The sequence below is a fragment of the Lycorma delicatula genome, chromosome 1 (genome assembly GCF_047948215.1).
Source record: "Lycorma delicatula isolate Av1 chromosome 1, ASM4794821v1, whole genome shotgun sequence".
In the NCBI taxonomy this organism is placed as follows: domain Eukaryota; kingdom Metazoa; phylum Arthropoda; class Insecta; order Hemiptera; family Fulgoridae; genus Lycorma; species Lycorma delicatula.
Window position 1 is genome coordinate 355,544,585 of NC_134455.1, and position 24,821 is coordinate 355,569,405.

The 24,821-nt window shown below is 28.8% G+C and overlaps 1 protein-coding gene across 2 annotated transcripts in view; it reads left to right on the plus strand.

The window, feature by feature from the left end:
- Actbeta (inhibin subunit beta) overlaps window positions 1–24,821 on the plus strand; it is a 445,919-nt gene that overhangs the window by 42,506 nt on the left and 378,592 nt on the right. The gene's annotated exons all lie outside the window — the stretch shown is intronic.

Consider the following 24,821-nt stretch of genomic DNA (forward strand, 5'->3'; position numbering starts at 1 on the left):
AGGGAAGAAATGTTAATTTGGGCTTGTAAATACTCTTCAGATAAATATCTAAAACCAATTTTCGTTTTTTTTTTATTGCAATTTTTAAGGAATGTGACGATATACGGTGCAGGATTTGACCAACACAACCACTGCCAAAGTTACTGGTGTGTGATGTGACTAGCTGTACCTGGTACTTGACTAAAAACTATATGATTAAAAAAAATTGACCGCCATGAGAAATACAAATGCACCGACGAAGATTACTGTCATATGCGACGGGATTACTGTCATATATTTATATATAATAAGCAAACTAGTTGTACGTAATAAATGGTATGAAGATTTAAAGATCAGCAAACAAATCTCTGACAATAAGATTAGCATCCACATTAACATCTCCATCATTAGCCACCTTCCCATGAAAATATGGTACATTTAATTACAAGAATTGTCTAATCTTTTCGTAAATTAATTTTCAAAATTAGTATGAAAAATTAAATAAAATTGGCTTTTAAAGTTTTTTGAAAACGTAACATGTTGAAGAACCACGAGCACGATTTATGAAATATTTTTTTTTAACAGCCATCTTTCAGTCCTCTCTTTTAAGCAGCAATATAAAAAAAAAATCTTTTTGATGTTTATTGTGAATTCCATAAAAATCATATTTAATTTCTCACATTTAATAATTGAAATTATCACACCATCTTACAGCTGGTTGATTCATAACTTACCAATCTTAAACGATTGTTGAAGTTTAATTTTTACTTCCTTGTAAGAAGTAAACGAAGTACTACGATCATGAAAAATATCGATATTCATATTTCAACAGAAATATCCATTTTCACCGTCTCTTAATTTATTTCGACTAGTTTCGGCGTGACATCTGTACGTACGTATATATTTCGCATAACTCAAAAACGATTAGCCGTAGGATGTTGAAATTTTGGTTTTAGGACTGTTGTAACATCTAGTTGTGCACCTTCCCTTTTGATTGCAATCGACTTGACCAAAAGTGTCCAAAAAAGTCCGAAATTAAAAAAAAATCTGAATTTTGGACTTTTTCTTAACTGCAGTAATAAGCCGTTATTGATAGCTTTACAACGGTATATAATAAATGGTACTTATTTTCATTGGTTCCAGAGTTATAGCCAAATAAAATTTTAATTAAGGAAATATTTTGATCTTACAAGGGGAAGGCACATCAATTCGAATCAGATTTCTTCTCCTTTTTTTAACATACTTTTTTTAAAATTAATTATATTGATTTATTAATAACTACTAGCCTCTGATTGTAAAAACATCTCTACAATAAATAATAATTCAATAATAACAACAAGGAAAAAATGAAAAAATATCAGAAGTTATTAATGAAATAAAATTATAAGTACTTTACATTTAAAAAAAAAGCTGTAAATGTAATTTAATAGGCGTACAAGGAAGTCGTGCGGTATCCAGATCAGATTTTTTGTTATAAACCTACATTAAAAATAAGTCCAAACAATATATCTACAAACTTGCAAGATTTATAAACCCGTTATCTCTAAATTAACCTCTAACCCGATACCTTAATCTTACAATAAGAAAAGGAAACAAACAAACCATAAATAATAAAATAATTTAAAAAAATTAAAACTATATGTATCACCCCCAACAAAATTTGTATACATACATATAAATTTTGTTGGAGATGTGTGGTGTGTGATATATATAAATATATATATATAAAAATGAAATTAAAATGGAGAAAAGATCTATACAGTGTTATCGTTAATCATTCAATTAAGTTAAGGTTTTTAGCTACAAAAAATAAAAAAATTTTTGCACAGTTCTGCGCAAGAAGACCGACATTTAATTATTTTATTTTGTTTCCTGCTGAAAAAGTAGCAACTCATTCTAATCTAAAATTTTACAAATAAAACCTTTGATCCATAAAAAAATAGGTACAAATAATAAACGCACTACAAGAGAACGTAAAAAATAAAAAAAAAGTAAATTAAAATAACAATATTGCTAACAATAAATATCTCAGATAAAGAAAGTTTATAGTTTCCAACTTGCAATATCATAACGGACTACCCTTCAAAACTGCCTCAAATTTTTTCGATGTTAAATTAAGGGTAACTCAAGAACGATTCAACAAAGCTTCATCAAATTTTTATTTGCTCAACTTCAGATACACAACTACAGCATATGAGTAGATTTGGAAATTTTCGAGCCAGAAAAAAAAATTAATTATATATTATTACTTTCTGCATAGGTAGAAAACCACAATTTAAGTGAATGATATTTCATACTCCTCGTACCTCAAAACATAAAGAAAATTTATTTTCATCTCCTCATTCCCACTATGCGACCGAAAGTAATACCGTTCTTTTCTTCGCAAAGTCGGTAGAAAATAAAGTAATTAAATAAAAAATATTTAAATATTCATTAAACATATATTAAATATTATTTAAATGAAATATTTCATTTCAAACTATTTGTTGAAGATTTCAATTAAAAAATTTATTATTATACTGCCTTAACATAGTCAAATTAATGAGATTATTTAAAGTCATTGAGAAGGTTTTACCCTTTAAAATGAACACTGATGTTTTATAAACAGAAAACAGAAGGCTACAGAAATATTTTCCGCCTCTTATTTTATTTATTTATTAATGATTTACCTCAAAATTTCAAACCTCTCATTTAAAATTTTGAGGTAAATGTTGTTGTCAGATAAACTGACAACACAGTTGTAGGACTTTCCCGGAACGCTGCTTTAGCTACGTGACTGGACGGAAAATCTAGGACGGAAAATCCTAACAACTGTGGGTTTTTTTTTTATGAACTGCTTACTCAACACATATAAACACAACTTAACTTAAAATATTCTTCATTTTATTTAAATGTAACATTTTTTTGTTTATTTATTTCAATGATTCTAACTAAAGCGCGCGTGCATACCGTATTCAATTAGCGCGGGTGTGGCGGTACTAGCGGCGACGGTCGACCCTATCTAAACTAATGTAATCGTACAACAAACAAATTTCGCTTGCACGGACGGCAGACTGGTTTAACCGCGATGCTTAACGCACCAGGCACTGAGTCGACGGGAGGATCGAGTTCGAGACCCAGCCAGCCCGAATTACTATTTTGCACTTTAAATATTATTAATTTATTAAATTCTACCACTCACCTGTGACGTCACAACATAGCAGACGACTACAACAGCATTTTATGGAGTAGAAGTGCGATTTTGCAAAACGGTTTTGAAAACATTGTTATTTTTTAATCGTTAACAAATGCGCCTAAGGAAAATATGTCCTTAATTAGGCGAAATCTCGAGATACTGAGGGTGACCTTGCTCTATAGCCTCACCTCCTCGACCTTTTAACTTGATAATTTAATGGCATCAATGCCCCATATATAGAAGTAATCTAACCTAGTCAGATAAAAATCGGTCCAGTAGTTTTCGAGATATAAGGTGATTTAGAAGCAAACACCGAACACATACACGTACATACGAACATTAACTTCCGGAAAATTTCCATCCGGTTTTATGGGTTCCTTACGTGTCAAGATCCAGTGAAAACCGTATTTGACCAAATTGAACTGATTACAATTCCTTCTCTTGTAGAGCTATGGCTCTGCTATACCACTATATAGACGGGGAAGAAAAAATTGTATTTACATCCAATGTATATGATTTAAAAAGACTAGAAAATACTATGCTAGGAATTAAAAAAGTTCTAAATTTTTTTAAAACTAATTAACAAAATTAATAAAATTGTAGTGTTTTGCTGCATATATAATGTTTCTAACTGCATGAATAGGATAGTATCCCGTTAATGATAATGACAGTATTTTAGTTGCGAATAATGTTAAACTTCTAGATGTTTTGTTAAGTGATAAATTCTATGGTCTGATCAAATGACTTTATCTGGGAAAAAACCAAACCATAATGTTTTCTTCTGCAGCCTCTTAACAAAACGCTAACATTAGCATCATAATTAAGCATCTGTATTGCTATGTATATTCTAGTGTAAAGTATTATATTTTAAATTGTGATTAAAACAAAAAATAAATGTCTGAACCAATTTTCAATTTATAAAAATGGAATTTCAGATTAATTTTGGGATTAAATATAAAGATAGATATGTCGTAAATTAATATTTCTATTTTATCATTACGATAATATTAATAAACATGCTTCTTTTGTGAATATACTTTAAAATACTTATATTGTTCACTACTATCAAAATAAGTATAAATCTATATTCGTGTAACTTATATTCGTTAAATCTATATTCGTACAGCACGACGACATACGCAACAGGGTCTTATTATGCTATCAGTGTCATATTTACCCGATAAAAGTTTACTTCAAAGATCTTTTCAACAATTTGTTTAAAATATAATAAAAATATTTTATGGAATGTTTTATGGAATGAATATTTTCACAAGTTTTAAAAAAAAAATTTTAATTATTTTAAGTTTAAAAACATTAATTTTAATTTAAATGAGTTTTTCATCTTCTAAATTTTTATTTTTACTTTTTCACTTATTTTATTTATCTTACTAGTTGGTCAGTGCTTTCATTCCCGCGATTGTCCAGCCGGACCCTCGACGCGTTGGTATCCTAATGTTGGTGAATGTTAAGTATTTTACAGATATTCATTAAAGAAAAAATCTTATGTGCAAACCACATGATTTCCTTCTACGCCTATTAAATTAGATATAAATATTTTTTTTTTTTAAATGAAAAGTTCATAAAATGTTATTTTATAATAACTTCTAATATTTGTTCATTTTTTTTATTGTTATTATCGAATTGTTATTTATTGTAAAGATTTTTTCAGCAACCAGAGGTTAATAATTATTAATAAATCTGTATATTTAAATTAAAAAAAAGTTGAAAAAAAGAGATGAAGTCGGATTCGAACCGATATGCCTTTTCCTTGTAAGATCCAAATATTTCATTAATTAAAGTTTTATTTGGCAATAACTCGAACGAATGAAAATAATTACCACTTATGATATATTATTGAGAAGCACTCAATGAGGGTTTTATTACTGCAGTTAAGAAACAATTTAAAATCCAAATATTTTCGGATTTTGGGCTTTTTTGACACTTTTGGTCCAGTTGCAATCAAAAGGAGAGGTGCACAACTAGATGTTGCAACAGTCCTAAATCCAAAATTTCAATGTCCTACGGCTAATAGTTTTTGATTTATGCAAGATACAGACGTCACGCCGAAACTGGTCAAAATGGATTCATGGATGGTCAAAATGGATTTTTCCGTTGAAATCTGAAAACCGAAATTTTCCGCGTTCAAAATAGTTCCATTACTTCTATACAAGGAAGTAAAAAGATTAATAATTTTACTTAACTGTATTTCTGTTGCCAAGGTGTCAGAAATAAAATGTGATCACATACGGCTAACAAACTAACGCACCATGCTTTTTTATTAGAGAAATTTAATTTATTTTAGTATCTTCATTTAATTTTTTTCAATATTGTTTCATGAGTGTATTACTTTTCAATATTATTTTACGGTTTAATCTCTTTAATATTTTTAAAATTATTACTTATTTTATTTTCCAGCTCTGATAAAAATTTAACCAAGTTTCCAAGTCATGAATTGACCGGGAAAATGCTAATTTTCCGAGTAATTAGATATGTCTAAGTAAAGTAATTAGTTATGAGTATCGGTGACTTAGAAGAGGTATCAATTTATACTTCCCAGGAATCATAGCTCTAGAGCAGAAATTCTCAACCTTTTTAGTCCAAAGATCACCAAAAATCATAATCGATTTAAAAAATTTTTCAAAACTTTTTTTAGTTTATTTAAATTTTTTGTAATATTGTTAAAAATTTTAACATGATTCACCACCATTACCCCAAAAAAATTTCTGTTTCACATAGTAAACGTTAACAAATCAAAACATTTTCTTGTGAGATGAATTTGGGGATCACCTCACTTCAGAAGAAAAAATAAAAAAATATTGATTTTTTTTTTTTAATTAACATTTTTCCACTATATAAGAATAAACAATCGAGTATGAGGAAAATATAACAAGTTTGTTATCAGTTTTTTTATGTAATTATCATTGTAAAATTATGTAACCTAATGATAATATTTATTTACTTCTTTCATCTCATTTAAATTGTTAAAAGTTTTAAAGTGAATTTTCATCAGTCTTAATACTGAAATTTTCAGTTGTATTTCAAAATTTAATTTTAAAAAATAAAAATATGTATGAGGTTATTTTCTAGTATACAAACGATAAATTTTAATTAATAACTTAGATTATCTGTTTGGAAATTAATTATAACTTAATTTGAACAAGATTAATATATTAAAAAAAAATCACAATAATACTATATATACTATATAATACTATAACTGTAGAAGAGAAAGTATTGTAATCGATCCAATTTGGACGTATGCGTTTTCACAGGATCTTGACGTTTTGACATCTAAGGAACCCATAAAACCGGATGGAAATCTCAACCGTATATATCCAAAACTGCTGGACCGATTTTGACCAAACTTTGTTAGAGTACTACTGCATTTTGGGCATTGATGCCATTAAATTTTCAACTTAAAGGTCAAGTGGTTGGCCATCCTCAAGGTTGAGGGCAAAGTCACTTTCAGTATCTCGATATATCGTCTAATTAAGATCTTATTTTTTTAGACACATTTGTTAACAATTAAAAAACATTATTGTATAAATTAAATTTCCACTTACCAACAATTTAATTATTTTACAAGCAATAAACCTATTGGTAAGTGGAAATTTAATTTATACAATTGTATTAATACCAATGATGCCAAATGCTTAGTAAATTAAATAAAATAATAATAATATTTTGCAAAATGTTTTTTTTTTTTTAAATCGCACCTACACCGCAAAAATGTTCTAAACTAGTGGCTAAGTGGGTGTACTGCGTCAGTAATACCCCTTCTCACCACAAGGAGTGCTAGTGTAGCACTGACGTACAGCCGTACAAAAGATATTATATTTAAATAAAATTAAAAAAATTATTAAATTAATTTGTGTGTGTAAATCTGCATCAGAAAAAAGCCGCGTGTTTTGTTAGCTTTTTCTTTTCTTGTACGAAGTAAAGGAAGTATTGTGATCGCAAAGAATTTCATTTTTCTTATTTCAATGGAAATATCCATTTTGACCATCCCTGAAACCATTCTGACTAGTTTCGGTGTGACGTCTCTACGTACGTACAGATATCAAATCAGATACCAAAAGTACCTCGCATAACTAAAAAACGATTAGCTTTAGGATGTTGGAATTTGGGATTTAGAACTGTTGTAAAATTTAGTTGTGCAACTCTCCTTTCGATTGCAACCGACTGGATCAAAAGTGTCCAAAAAAGCCCAACATCCAAAAAAAAAAAAAAATGGATTTTGGAGTTTTTCTTAACTGCAGTACTAAGACTTCACTGAGAGCTTTTCAACGATATAACATAAATGGTACTTATTTTCATTGGATCCAGAGTTATAGCCAAATAAAATTTTAATAATTAAAATATCTGGATTTTACAAGGGGAAGGCAAATCGGTTCGAATCCGACTTTATCTCGTTGTATGTTTATAACATTTTTTTAATTTTTTTTTTTTTTAATTTAAATATGTTGATTTATTAATATTTATTAATCTCTGCTTGTAAAAATATCTTTGCAATAAATAATAATTCAAAAACAACAATAAAAAAAATGAAAAATTATCAGAAGTTATTAATGAAATAAAGTTTTGTGTACTTTTCATTTAAAAAAAATGTGTATATGTAATTTAATAGGTCTAATTTAATAGGTTTACAAGAACGTCATGTGGTGTCCAGATCAGATTTTTTACTATAGAAAAGATTCATTTAGTTTTGTTTAAAAGAAATTCCTAGAAATATTGGAAAAAATTAGATTGTAATTCATAAAATCAATTTGACTGCGATAGAAAAAATTTAAGAAATTACGGTGATATATACTAAGAAATAATGATTTAACGAATAAATTTATATATATAAAAAAAAAAAAAAACATTATGTAGAAAAGAGTTCAAATGAACATAGATCTGGAATGCCTCAATTGGATTTAAAGGTTATAATTAAATAGTTCAGCCGTTGTGCATTTTTTTTTTTCTAATCCAGGAGTTTTTGGATTTACTTGGATCAATAGATATCAAGGAATTTTTGATTATCTAGTTGACATTGGTAAAAATTTATAATTTTGTAAATAATGAATATTTTTTTATTCTTTGGTAAGTATTCGCTATTCTTAGCGAATGATGAGGCGTAATAATACTAAAAAGTACTTCTTACGTACTGTTTGTAATAGTTTTGTAACTTTTTTTTTTACATACATAATAGTTTTGTAACGTTCCATGTACCAAAAAAATTAAGAAAATAGCCACTTAATAATTAGGAATAACATTTAAATTAATTAAGAATATTATTCCATATTATGCTATATCACTAAATCTATCAGTCAAATTGTAAACATTTTTAAAAATGATGGAAAGGTCATAACCCCATAAGGCACGCCTAGTTAAATATGCGTTGGTTTATCTAAATTATAGTTTATTATATTTATATATTAAAAGATTTTTTTGCCTTCTTTCATTTCCTTTTTTACATTTTCTCACAGATAAATCTCTTCAAAGGTTTTTAGAGTCATTTTAACTGTTTGTTATCAGATTTCTATTTTATTTTTGCAGTTGTGAATGAGGTTTACTTCAACTAAAAAGAAAACTTTTTGTATTACTCTTAAAAAAGTATTGCATCGATTATATTTGCAGTTGTTTTATATCGAAACGTTCACCAACTAATGAATTACTGACTCTATAAATTTCCAGTAGGTTTCCTTGTTAGGCCTTCAGTGGGCAGTATGCAACAAATGTTGTATTGTCTGGAAAAGTTTATCACACAGACAGGATGTATTATTATTATTTACAATAAATTGAATGTTATGTACTTCATAAATTATATATATATATATATATATATATATATATATGTTGTATGAAAATATTGGTACTTTAGCCACTATAATATTAATCTAAGGTTATGCATTTTTAAACAAACAATTTTTTTTCTTCAGTGTTTAATTTACAATTGGTTCCAATTTACCCGAACTATAAGTAAATTTGAATATAGAAAAAATGACATGAAGAGAAAAGTTTCCATTGAAATCCCTCAAAGAACTGCATATGTATGCGTATGTATACATATCTTAAACAGTATATATAAATATATAATAAATATAAATAAATAAATAAATGAAAAGATCAGTCCAAGAAACACCACTATAGATATAAATTTTATTGCAATACAAATAGGAAACTTACATGTACATCATTTTTCAACATAGTCCCCTTGCATTTCAACGCACTTGGTCCATCGTTACACAAACTTCCTGACGCCCTCATAAAAGAAGGTTTTCGGTTGAGTTGCGAACCGGGAATGCATCGCTTCTATCACTGTATCGCCCGAGGTAAATCGACGGCCCCTAAATGTCTCTTTGAGTGAACCAAACCAGAGGCAGTCAGAAGGGGCAAGATCAGGACTATACGCAGGATGAGCCGGTATTTCAAAGTTGAGTTTCTAGAGCGTTTCAGCAGTGTGGGCAGCAATATGTGGACGAGCATTGTCGTGCAACAACACATTTCGACAGCAGTCCTCGGCGTTTTCTTCGAATTGCAGGCTTCAGCTTGGCAGTAAGAATCTCACTGTAACGCGCACTGTTTATTGTCGTGCCCTTTTCCTCATAACGTTCCAGTACTGGGCCTTGTGAGTTTTAAAAAACCGTAAGCATCAGTTTTCCAACGGACGGTTTGGTCTTGAACTTTTTTGCAGGGCGAATTTGGATGTTTCCATTCCATACTCTGCCGTTTACTCTTCGGCTCGTAATGGATACGTGTTTTGTCACCAGTGATGATTCTGTCTAAGACGATGTCCCGTTCTTTACCATAGCGATCCAAATGTTTTTGGCAGATGTCCAAGCGCGTTTGTTTATGCAACTGTGTAAGTTGCTTTGGGACCCATCTTGCACAGACTTTATAAAACCCAAGTCTGTTGTGGATGATTTTGTAGGCAGAACCGTGACTAATCTGCAGACGATGTGTCACTTCATCGATAGTTACTCGTCTGTCTAAGAAAACCATGTCACGTGCACGCTCAATGTTTTCCTCATTTGTGGAGATAAACGGTCGTCCGGCTTCTTTGTCGTGCGTAACACTTGTGCGACCATTTTTGAATTTTTTAAACCATTCGTAGACTTTCCGTGACGGCAACACACTGTTCCCGTACTGTAACGAAAGTCTTCGATGAATTTCGGCCGCTGATACACCAGACCACAAAAATCGGATCACTGAACATTGCTCTTCTCTGGTGCAAACAAATAGCGGAGCAGTCATGGTTAACGGCAGGACAGTGATAATGGAACTAACCTAGCAGCATCAAACCTGCACAGACATAACAATTAAACCACGCATGCGTCATCAACGCAACATGACAGTACTACCAACATAAACAAAAATATAACAAAATGCAGATAATAATTGATTTACCCTTGTATGTTTAAATATTTGTAAACACTTCTTGATAGCTCTGTGTTTGAAAAGAAAAATATTCAAAACATTTCTGAAAAATATTTAAATCGATGGAAGATAGAGCAAATCACAAAAAAAATATATATATTTCAATTTTAAGAGGTGGTGTTGACTTTCTTGAAAAGGTTTTTATAAATGCATTGCAAGATAACAAATTTACTTTTATAAAGTTTTTTTTTTCTAAAATGCCTTTGAAGAAAACCGAAATTGGTGTTTTGCGATAACGAATTTAAAAAAAAATAATATTATGGTCGATATGTAGAAATATTTAAGCAAAATATGAAGAAAATCGGTTTGATCAGTCACGAGATATAAGTCCAAAAGCAGTGCGACACACATATTTACGTACATACATATGTGTTTTTGGTCTAGATGATCTAGTTGGAGAAAATTTAAAGATATGAAAAAAAAAACACAATACCTTATTATTGTAGTGCTGTACAGTCTCAGAGTGACTATTCCTAGATGTGTGGTTAAATCCCTCAAAGTATCGTCTGATTGAATTATTTAATTTTTCTTCGATTTCAAATGTAAAACATTGCTTTACCAAGATTTTTTTATAATAGGTAGTCTAAAAATATTGAGCCTTTTGCTCACGTGATTGCACGATCACCATACTTTTCTCTTTAATGTAGCTGTTCTAGCCATATTCGCCGGGAAAGTAAAATGTTGTTATAGTTTTTAAAATAGACCTTACCAATTCGTTAAAAAAAAATACTACGTTTCTAAATGAATTTTGATGCACAAAACGTTAAGTTTTAAATTTACTTGAGTCAAAGTAGGATGCATAAATTCATAAATAAATAAAATTTTACTTGACATTTTGTTGACAAGTAAAATCGTAAGGGACCCGGCTTACTAAGTTATTAAATCTAACCGCATAACTCAGTAAGAGAGAAATGCTATTATAAATGACACATATTTTATATTCGAAAATACCTTGCTTCATTACGTTGGTGATAATGGGTTAACCTTTACTTAAAATATCAAACATGGTAACATGATGTAATAAAATTAAATAAATTTACAACCTCCAAAAAGCAGAACGCAATAGTTAAAATTTTAATTTGTTGAAGATACAGTAATATTTAAATTTAGGAAAGTCAGGAAAGACGCACGACTTCCTGCCATTAACGCGTGACAGATGTCCAAGACTGATACAGATGTGTACTACGGATATAAGTGTTGCTGTTAGCATCTGAGCCCGTTACGATATTGATGTTGAAGGGAGAACGCTATTAGTCATAGACAACTCATTTTAAATACATGAGCTAATAATGATTTTAACACTTCCGATATTTTAAAGCTAAAAACAAACACACGAGTTTTCAAACTAATTGTTATTTATAGTATCACATCTTTTTTTTAAAGTTATTTACTTTTAATTTACTCTTTTACATAATAGTAAAAAGATTGTTTAGCTTTTTTGTTATTTTCTGACATAAAAATTACAAATGTAAAGTTCCAAGTACGTATTATTTAATGCATGCATTGTATTATTACAATATATATGCCATATTTTGTTTGAATTATTTAATTTTTCTTCGATTTCAAATATAAAACATTGCTTTACCAGGGTTTTATATAATAGGTAGTCAAAAAATATTGAGCCTTTTACCCGCGAGATAGCGTTAGCGTATTCTTGAAAAAGTCGAGGTAGACCGGCATTTAAGCAGTCATGACATAGGCAATAACCTAAATATCCATCAACAAACAGAATTAAACCGTTTGGAGAAAGATAGCTACAAAAAGAAGCTTGACGTTTAGATCTGTAAATTTCTATTGATGCGTAACGAAATTGAGCCGTTTCTAAAGCGGTTGATCACGAGTGATGAAAATTGGATAACGTATGAGAACAATGTGCGAAAAAGATTGTTGTCGAAGCGAGGAGAAACTCCATAATTTTTGGCAAAGCCCATACTAATGCCCAGGAAGATTACGCTATGTGTTTGATTAAATTGGAAGAGTATCGTGCATCACAAGCTGCTGTTGCAGGCAGTACGATATACTCAGGCCTGTAGTGTCGAAAATTAGCGCGATTGCATCTAGCAATTCAAAAGAAACGGCCTGAACTGATCAACAGAATCGGTGTCATGTACCACAATGACAACACCAGACCTCTTTATACATCTCTAACGACTCGACAGAAATTGAGAGAATTTGACTGGGAGATATTAATGCATCCACCATTTAGCCTTGGCGCCTCGGAATATCATTTGTTTCGGTCTTCACAGAACTCCCTGAATGGTGTTAAGGTAGTTTCAAAAGACACCCGTGAAAATCACGAGTCGCAATTCATTGACAATAAACGACAGAAGTTCTATAGCGACGGGATTATGTTGTTGCCGAAGAAATGGCAGCAGGTTACGAAAACATTATGCATGAGTTATTTCGTAATGGGAGTTTTTAAAAACTCCCAAATGTATTCTCAATTTTGGCCTCCAAAGATTTAATAATTTTCAAACTTGATATTGAGAACGAATTATTATACATTAATAATTAAAAATCTGATGTGGGCACCATATAACTTCCTTGTACGCCTATTAAATTACATATACATACTTTTTTAAATGAAAAGTACGTAAAATTTTATTTCATTAATAACTTCTGATAATTTTTCATATATTTTACGGTTCAATTGAATTTTTATTATTTATCGTAAATTTTTTTTTTTACTATCAAACGTTAATAATTGTTAATAAATCAATATATTTTAAAAAAAGTTAAGAAAAAAAAAGAAAAGGAGATAAAGTTTGATTCGAACCAATGTGCCTTCTTCTTGATCCAGATATTTCATTATTTAAGTTTTATTTGGCTATAAATCTGGAAACAATAAAAATAGGTACCACTTATGATATAGCGTTGAAAATCTCTCGATGAAGGATTGTTGCTGAAGTTAAGAAAAAGCCAAAATCCAATTTTTTGGGATTTTGGAATTTTTCGGTTACTTTTGGTTCAGTCGATTCAATGAAATGGGAGGGGTACAGCTAGACGGTACAACAGCCCTAAGTTCAAAATTTGAACATCCTACGGATCGTTTTTGAGTTTTTTTTTTTTTTTGGGTGGAAAAACGCCTGGGCGTTATCATCGCCCGGAATGTTATTAATAGAAGGGTAAAATAACTCCAAAATAATAAAACTCATAAAATTTAAAATTAATATTGATCATACAATAACAATTTATTAAAACAAGAGTCAAGAAGGTAAAATAAAACTCAAAACTAATACCGCAGACGAAGTCTTTAAAATATAAAAGTTAAAATAATTGAATAAAGAAACTATATAAAACTTACCTAATTCCGATGGGTTGTGCAAAAGGCTCCCTTCTCGGATAATAAAATTAAAGACATAGAACCAAAAAAATCAAAATTGAAAATAAAGGTTAAAAATTATCTACAACTCTTTTAGCATAAAAATATATATGTTAACCTTTTCAGATCATGTTTTATTAATGTTTTTGCATTACCCCTCGTACTATGCAAAAACAGAAACATCCGGTCCAAAATTTTTCGTTATTATTATATAAGGTATCACGGATGTTTCTGGGTAGATTAAACTTACGACGCAACGCCGCATAACATATGCAGTCCACGAGAATGTCCTCCCGACATTAGGTACTCGTGTGTGATCCTCGTATGTCCTATCCGTAACCGGCAGAGGACCACTTCCTCACGACGAGTTTTTCTGCAAGAGGAGCCCCATGGCAACACTGAATCTTTAATCCGTCGGAGTTAATTATCGACGGTAGTCGCCCAGTCACTTTTTGAGTTATGTGAGATACATACGTATATATATATATATATACGTACAGATACATATACGTATATACATACATATATATATATATATATATATATATATATACGTACGTACAGAAGTCACGCCGAAACTAGTCAAAATGAATAGATGGTGAAAATGGATACTTCTGTTGAAATCTGAAAACCGAGATTTTTCGCCATCACAATACTTCCTTTACTTTCTACAAGGAAGTAAAAATTATTCATTTACATATTTTTAAAATTTTTAAATAGAACTTATTCCTTAAATATTATTGTTATAACAATAAAATCACTCTGTCAACCTCAGTGGTGGAATGTTAACATGTTTGTCTTTTTCCGATAGATTCTAAGTTTGAATCCCAGCTAGGTTTGCTATTTTACACTCGCTATTCCTCACTCATCTCTCAACTCTAATTGGGTGAATAATAATTTATTTTTTATAGTATGCTCATAAAAAAAGCATATGCTCATCCAATATTTCGTTACTGTGTGTTTTTTAATGTAATGGTGTTTCTTCCATAAGTACAAAATTCGATAAACATACGTCCGAAAAAGCTTTTTATCTTCTTCCTTAAATAGAGACCCGTACCTCCAGAATAGATTAAGTTATTTTAATGGAATATCTTTTAAAATATAAATTCTCTACGAAATAAATTGTTTGGAAATATTTTATGTACATAAATTGCAAAACGGTGGCAATCTTAATTATTTACATTATGTTAGCTAAAAAAGTGATAATATTAGGAAATTATTTATTAGAAAAAATGTTGTTTCATATGAATAAATAATACTCTTTTTTCAAATCAGACTGTTAACTCGAGTTATAATGATTAAATGTTTGCCTGAATTTGTACTGAAAATTATAGAATAATTTCTTGCCAGTTTTAGTTTCGCCGATTTCTTGTTAATGTTAGTAAATATCACTCAAACAGTTGATATTGCTCAAATATCACTGTTGATGAAAATTCTAACACGTTATAAATTTAATTACTAATGAAAAACTAGTTATTTTAATTAATAAAATAAGTTAAATATAGAGATTTTAAATATTTTATTTTTGACTTAACATGTAAATCATTAAAATGGTATACAATAATCAAAAAAGGGTCAGTGATCAAATTGGAAGAGGTAAAACCTACAGGAAATTTCATCACCGGTAAAACATGATTTTTTACCGATTTTATCATTATAATCACATTGTTCTATCGGTGACACCAATTTGTATAAATGTTACATCTTTTTTTTTAAATTCTAAAATTAATACAAAATGTTTTTTAAATTTTTTGTTGGATTTTATAGTAGTAGTGCAGAAGAGGTTAGTAGAGAAAATGATAAGCTAACAAATTCAATTCGGATCTAAAAATGAAAATCAATTATTTCGTGTTTAGAGATGATTTAACTATTTTTTCAGAAAAATTAGAAACAACAGAAAAAATAGACTTATCTAAAGAAATAGCAAGAAAAACTGGGTTCCAAAATATCCTTTGAGAAAACTAAAATTTAGAAAAACTATAAAATTTTTTCAAAATTTTAAACATGAAATTTGAAAAGATTAACAGTGAAGATAAACCTTAATAATTAGTTGGAAAAAAAGAATGGAAAAAGACTAACAAAACCACAACAAAATATGAATCTTGAAATTCTATTTACGAAGGACATGTAATATAAAAAAAAAAACAATATCTTTAAAAACAAAAATTAGATAAAAAAATGGAGTTATCAAATCAGATTGCCTATATCCGCAGAATGTGTGTCCTTAACAAGAAAATAATATTAAAAAGTAAAAAACACGACTGTCAAAAAAAAAGTTGAAAAACATTGCTCTTTGATATAGGATAATTACTAAAACAAGATAATTAAAGAGCGTGCGTGTTTTGTATATAGTAAAATTTATTGTTTTTAAAAATTCATATATATATATATATAGCCTGTAACACTACCGGTAACGTTATCATTCCAATACGGGGATCATACATCTAAATCGCTTCAGCTGTTGAACTGTTACGGTGGATCGAACATAGCCTATATGGCACTCACGGCAACGTAAGGATTCCAACGCAGGGTTATATCGGTTCAGCTGTTTAATTTCTACGATGGAACAAACACACATTCATACATCATAAATACATTACATTACTTTCTGGGCAGCCGTGTAAAAAGAAGTAGAGAAATTAGAAAAGAAAGAAACGAAAATTCTGAAAAAGGAACTAAAAAAGAAGACAAGGTATAGAAAAACAAGTAACAAGGAAATTTATTTGAGAAATAAAATTTCTGACACAAATAGAAGAAGAGAAACGTTTTAAGAACATTTAATCAGGATGTATAAGGATAGATTAAGTAAAAAAATTTTAATTCTAATCTCAAAAAAATTAAAAAAAAAACGAATAAAAGAATATAAAGAGACATGCAAGTGAGCATTAAACATGAAAAAAAAATGAAAAAAACATTTTTAAAAAATAGTGAAAAGTTAAAGAAATTTAAGTGTTTCCAGGAGGTAGAAAAGAAAAAGACCAAGAATACTTGGTCAGAAGAAAGAAAGAATTTAATCAAATAATGAAAGAATACTGGAGGAAGAGAATAGAAGACAAGAAAAAATCATAAATATATTTCACGACATCCAAAGATGAACAAAATCAGCAGTAGAAGTAATATATGTATACAGAGAAATCCGGATAATCGGGTCACTTCAGACCGGGAATATAAGGCTCTATTAAACGGCTGATCCTATTCAGCGATTTAAACGAAAACTGAGGAGATGTATACAACTACGATACAGTACATACTGATTACTAACTATTTAACGTCTGATTATTCAGAATTTTATTTATAATACAGTATTAAAATTATATAAATTATTACATTACAAAATAATTAAATTGTTTTTGAATCTTACATCATTTATGAAGAAAATCTTGAGATAAAAGAAAGAGATACATATAAAAATAATGAGTGCCTTTTATGGTCAGTAAAATACAAAAATATGTACTTAAATTTTCTTTCCTTGGATAAGGTCCCGTCTTGAAAAATTCTTCTACTCTGCTGTGTCGTCACCCTTTCTTTATCTGACTTTATAAATTTGACACGGTTCTGTTGGCGGGCTTTCTTCACTACCTTTTTGCATAAAATACTGCTGAAGTAAGTTTTTTCATCTTCTGTTCTCGCTTAAAAAATAAAGAAATTGAATCATTATTTCCTTATATAAATGTTTAATTAAGTTAATCGAGAATAAATTTCTACATGAGCTAAATGTGTGAATATATTTACAAAAATGCAATTCGTATGTAGATGTATTAACCTCATTTATTTGTAAAAACTAACATAAATTTACTACGCTTGTCATTTGCTTTAAAAGAATTTTAAACTCAAGAAACCTAAAATTGGGTATTATATTAATATTTTATACGTTTTATAAGTATTACTCAACTGACCACCGAGGAGGAGTTACAGGCGTCTCTATCTTTTATTCATAAGGTAGTGGGTTCGAATCTTGGTAACTCGTACAATTTTTCATAGGACAATAAAATTCATATTTGCAAGTAGCCGTAATTAGATTGGTTACCTGATAGTTACTAAAATAAATAATAATAAAAAAAACTTTTATTATTATGCCCTTTTTTTATTATTGTACCTTTTTTCTGGAACTGGTACTGGTACTAGTACTAGTAAAAATCTACAAAAATTGGATTAATATTTGGAATGCCTGGTAGATGTATATAAATAACAATACTTTTAATAAAAAAATTAGAAAACTTTATTATAAATATTTTCAATGATATTTCTATTAGTAATATAAGGGTTGTAGGTTTGAATTCGGTTTTATCCAGTTAAAATTTAATACCTAATGTATAATTTTCAGCCTATTCGGCTACAAAGAGTAGTTTCAAACAGTATATTCATTGGTTAAGAAGTTGTACATGGTAAGATATAGTATAAGCCACAATAACCCTTTCAGTGTCTCTTGGGAATAGGGCAGATTTACCTGACTCGCTCTGCACCTCTGTTTAAGGTTAAAGTTTTTTATGAGGGAAGTCTTTACTTAAATGAATCTCAGTGAGGTTAAATATACTATTTTTTTATTAGCCATTTTTTATTGTAACGTAGTGTAAATTCTTAAATAATACATTTATTTACGGGAAAATTTCTTATTTTTAAAAATTAAAAATAAATAATTTTTTACACGGTTTAATTGTTTAATCACACGCGCGCGCGCGCGCGTGTGTTTTTTAACCTATTAAAACTTTATTATTTATGTAATAAATATTGAAACATGTGATTCATGATATAAACATTGCACTGGACAGTTTAGAAATTTGAAATTATCTCATTTTAAGCTTTTACTAAAAATAATACTAAAATTATTTGACATGTACGAACGTAAAATGAATACAAATTAACGTAACCATAATTATATATTAAATTATGTGATTTTTTAACATATGATAAATCATTAACATGTCATTTATATTTAAAATATTAATAAAAAAAAAGAAGGTTTTTATAGTTCTAAAATTGCTGCGTAATCAAAAAAATTGTTAGTATATTTGTAACTATGTGATTATAGTTATTTACAATTGTTCAACAAGAGGGAATCTGTCCTAACTCTTCTCTAACTGTTACATTTCAAATTATGTAAGGTCATTCTTTTCCTATAATTCTACTTCTAATTTATGATTCTTCAGTCTTCTCTCTTACTTCTTCAGCACGGTCCAGTTCTCCGATCTATTCGCCATTGTTGGAAAATGTACTGATTAATATATTTTCAATTTGGCCCATCTATTAACTTCATTTTTTATTAAATTAATCAGTGACTAAAAATATCATAAAAGAAATAGATTTGCAATGAAAATAATCTAGTGGTGCTGTTGCAATATTTGTTACCCATTTGTTAATTATGTTGCAGTTTGTTATCCAATGTTTGGTTTTAATTGTCTAATTATTTATTACTTTGTTTTGTTTAAGTCGCTAATGACTGTTGTTGTTGATGCAACTATAAACAAACGGTGGAAAAAAATCTACAAATAATAAATTTAAAAATTTTACCTCTTGAAATTAAAATTTGTGGTCATGTAAATTTTTAATCATTAACAACTCCGTAAATGTTAGTATTATCGAATAATATTTTATTAGATAAATTGTTAAAGCTTTTATTGTGAAAAAAATGATATATATTTAAATCTGGAAATAAACAGCTAAAATATAGTTAAATTTGTTAAAGTGGATCGCAAAAATTATGCAGTCTGAAATTTTTGTGAGAAATTTAATTAAAATATTCTATCTGTTCTTAAGATATAGATATTTACTGAAAAGAAGAAAAAAACAAATATATTTATTTTTAACCAATTTAGCCAATATTAGCTCCTTAAATCTGGCCAACATTTTCTGAGACACTATGTGTGTAAATGTATATATAAAATAAATAATAATTTTTACATGGTTTAATTATTTAATTTGCTCACACACACACGTTTTTTTAAAAAAATTATTAGAACTTGTATATTTTTTCAAAAGTATAGAGCCCACGTGTAAATGTTTTAAGTGAGAACAAGGCAAATCACTACTAAGATTTCAATATTTTAAATTGTTATGTGTGGTTGAATAAGTTCATTTGGATATATATATATATATATATGTGTCGTTTTTAAATTTTTTTTTAAAATAGAAATATTTAGGAACGCTAAAAACGAATAATTCTGGTTAGGTTTACAAAAAAACAATGAGTAAAAAAAAAAAAACATAAAAAGCAATTACTGTGTTGATTTTTTTTTAAACATTACCATAGTATGATCATCAGTCAAAAAGTGGGGTAGATGTTTTTTTGCAATTCTCGAAGTTTCATGACCCTAAAAAAGGTTAGATTAAGGACCCTAAAAATAAAAAAAGCGGGGGTAATGTTTGCACTTCACCACCAAAAATTATTACTAATATACTCCGAATAAAGCTTTTAATCGAAAAAAGCTACCTTTTTAATTAATACACATTTCTTAAAAAAATTTTTTTTATGTCTTCTTTAGCATAGTATTAGTGCAAGTTACTCAAAAAAAAGAAAAACTTTTGAGAGCAATTTAGGATGGAAGGGAGGCAATCAAAATTTACTTACATCGATTTTTGAATTTTTGAAACGTATTTCATGTATAAATTATTTTTTCACTATCTAAGAATAAATAACCAATGCACAGGAAAATATAACAACTTTGTTTTCAATTTTTTTAAGTATATATTTATTAATCCACTGCATCGACTGATAGTTTTAGATTTATTTTAATAAATATATTTATTTTTCAGAAAAATTTTTCAGCGTTTTCTTTTTGTGATAATAAGGAAAAATGTTTTCATTATTACTATGTTAAATTTAAAAATTTATTCTTCAATTACTTTAAATAGTTGTATTTTAATTCTCTATTTACATTTATACTCGACGTAATTTAGACCTACGTACATTTTTGCTCAATATAAAATACTGTTTATTGAGTTTATTTTTTAATTGTTTACGGAACAAAACGCAAGGATAGCAGGAGAATTTGTATCTTCCTACTAATCCCAGAACCTGGACAAAGTCTCTTGTTGCTGTGCCTTTCTTTTGTCGGGCGGGTAATTATTTATATAATGGCATTTATATTTATTTTGTTTTATTTATGAACCGAATATTTTTTATTTACTTATTGAGTATTTTTACAAAGGAAGTTGGTTTAATTTTAACATTAAAAAGAGAAAAAATATTTTTGGGAAATTTTATCATGAGCAAATTACAAAAATATATTTTTTGTCAAAAGGAAGGAGTCCACATGTAAATGTTTTAAGTGAGAACAAGGCAAACCACAACAAGATTTCTGTATGTTAAGTTACTACGTATGGTTAAATTAGTTAATTTAAGTTTTATTATAATATAACATTAAACAGGGTTGAAAAATTGAACTTGTATTTCAATTTTATATAAATTGTAAAGACTGCTTAAATAAATCCGATTCATAGTTATTTACAGGAAACCTTTATGTATGTAAGAGAGATAGCGTTCTCTAGAAAATATTAAATTACTCATTTACATACCATATTGTTAAATATATCATATTTATTTCATTACTCATGAAATAAATAAAATTCCGTTTAAATCTTTGACACACAGGCAATAGTTTCATTTTGATAATTACTACAATACAACACTACTGCAATACAGTTATTGTATTGTAGAATACTACAATACAATCCAGATTACTTTCTAAATTTAACAGTTTTTTTTTCAACTTAACTTAGATGCATGAATATCAGAACTCAAAATGTTGTTACAAAAAAAAAAAAGCTATAAATTACGATACTCAATCGGTTGTGCATTTATTCTTACCCAGCAACAGAATTATCCAGATTAATTTTACAACCTTTTGCAAGGTTAAATAAATACAGGTTTAAGAGAATTATTAATGTCGGTCAAGTAGCTTCTGAACTTTAAGCGAACATACATACAAAAAAATAACATGAATATTCAGATTTAAGTATTAAGAATGTCTGTTATACTTTACATTAAATTAAAAATGAATAAAATCAATAATAAATCGCATAATTATAATACTAATAAAAAAAAGTTGATGACAGTTGTAGGACGTTCTCTTCACGCGGTTAAAGCCGCTTCCGGGAAAGTCGTGCAATTGTGGGTTGTTTCAGATGCATGGCTTACACACACGACTTAATTTAAAATATTTACCGTTTTTTATAAATATGATGTTTTTTTGTTTATCTAATTCAATGATTCTAACTAAAGCGCGCGCGCATGTCGTATTTAATTCGCATGGGTGTGGCGGTAGTAGCGGCGACGGTCATCACTAACCAAACTAATGTAATTTTACATTTTACGTAAAAAAAATGTTGTTGTGTGGTCGGCAGACAGGTACGGCCGGCACGAGGCTTAATTCACCAGGCACTGAGTCAACCGGGCGATCGAGTTAGAGACGAACTCGACGACGAGTTATTTTTTTACATTTTAAATATTATCCATTTATTTAATTCTACCTCTCACCTATGACGTCACAACATAGCAGCCGACTACAAAAGCTGTACATCAGTGCTACATTAACGCTCCTTGTGGTAAGAAGGTGTACTGTTGACGCAGTATATGCACTTAGATGGTAGTTTATTTAGAGCATTTTTTGGGGTGAGGTATGATTTTACAAAAAAAAATTTTTTTGCAAATATTGTTATTTTTTTGTTAACAAGTGTGCCTAGGAAACATAAGATCTTAGTTAGGCGAAATCTTGAGATACTGCGGGTGACCTTGCTTTACAGCCTCACCCCCTTGACCTTTTAAGCTGAAAATTTAAAATTATCAATACCTCATTGCCTCATATATTACATGGTCAGAAGTAATCTGACCAAGTTTGGTCAAAATCGGTCCTGTGGTTCTGGATATCAAATACACACACACACACACACACACACACACACACACACACACACACACACACACACACACGCACACACACACACACACACACACACATACACACACACGTACATAAGAACATTCGAAAAATTTCCATCCGGATTTTTTATTTTTTGGGTTCCTTTGGTGTCAATACCAAAACGTTTTTTTTGGATTCTGTAGGTGTCAAGATCCGGTGAAAACCGCGTGTGCCCAAATTCGTCCGATTACAATATTTTCCCTTCTACAGCGATATCTCTGTTATATCACTAGACGGGAAAGTAATACTAATGGGATGAAATTATAAATTATTTAAATATAAAATTTAAATAATTTATAGTTTAATTACAATAACTCTGTCATTGAGGATGTACAAATTTAATTATGTTTTTTATATAATTATTTTTTTATTATAAACATATTCAAACTGTTTATTGAAAAACAATATCTTTCGAGATTTCCTTTGAATAAAGATGTGTTTAAAAATAAAATACAATCCTTTATTTATTTGCATCCAAGGATTTTAAATAAAACAATATTAATCTACCAATAAACTCAACAATTGTGAGTTTTTATGTTAAATTTTGTATATGAAAAATGAGAAATCTGACTGAGATTCAAACCCGGGACTTTCGGTTGAAAGTGAAATATACTGTTAGGCATTAGAAGTCGAAAGTTTCAGCCGTTAATAAATTTTAATGTATTATTTCCAATTATTTATTATGGGAATGATAATTATCTCTTCGACACAAAAATATAAATGTTTATTATTTTACATAAACATTGAATTTATTTAATGATAAGTGAACAGTAGCTATTCCTAGAAAATCCCATAAACCAAAAATAAAAAGAAAAGTTAAATTCGTATAAGCATTATAAGTTTATGGTAAAAGTAATTTGTATGCATCTGTACATCACTTCACTTTAAGCCCGGAAATGCCCACCCACAGAACTGACTAGATGATCGTCTAAATATAAAACAACTTCCGGGCGTTTCGCAACTTTCTGTAGTTATATTTATGTTTCAATATTTCTATAATTTTATCAAAAAACCAGTGAGGTGACAGGCAGTCATTCAACAAACATGTAAACGAGAACACTCACTGAAATATACTATACACAAACATAAGAAAGAATTACTCACTCTTAATGTAATATATCTCTGACGCTGTTCTTAACGTATTTAAATACCGAACCCGATTTAACATTATGCATCATTTCATCTAGTTGCAAAAGATAGACAGAATGCAAAAATTATCTTTAAATAAGATTCTATTTAATTCAATTCAATACATTCCTCCACCATAACTGATACATACTACACCAGTACGTATGAGTTAAATTTATTATAATTGTGAAAGGGTAAGTTTTAAATACCTGTTATCAAATTTTAAAAAATCTGTACGCTAAAAAATAAATAATTTCATATATTTAATTTATACATTACATTTACTCTTTAAGAGAGAATTCTCTTAAATGTAAACTTTCACATTTATTTATAGTTTTCAATAAATTATAAATAAGAGGGTATAAAGAGATAAAGCAGCCCATATTTTCGACAAAGATTTCTCATTCCTGAAATATAGATCAAATTATTATATTTTGCATTAACGCTTTGGTCTGATAACAATTTTTTTTTTGTAGTACGTTCTTCTTTTTCAATTATAATTTTTGGAAAATTTCTAAGAAAATATTTTATAAAAAACTTTTTAATTATTCTCACTATTAATTATTAAATGAAAAACTTCTGTGTGTTAGTATCTTAATTACTGTACTAGGATTCTGTAAAAAAATTCTAGTTTTAATCATTGATGAAAAATTAGTGCCAAAAATTATGATAAACAAGTGATAAATATTAAAAAAACACGACTCCCTCCCCAAAAAAAAAAAAAAAAAACATTGCTGACAAACATTGTTCTTTAATATAAGATAATTACAAATATAAGATAATTAAAGAACATGTTAGTTGCAATTTTGCATATAGTATTTTTCAGATATTTAAATTTATATATATAATAATGAGAGAAAATGGATGTTGTAATTTTGTATCA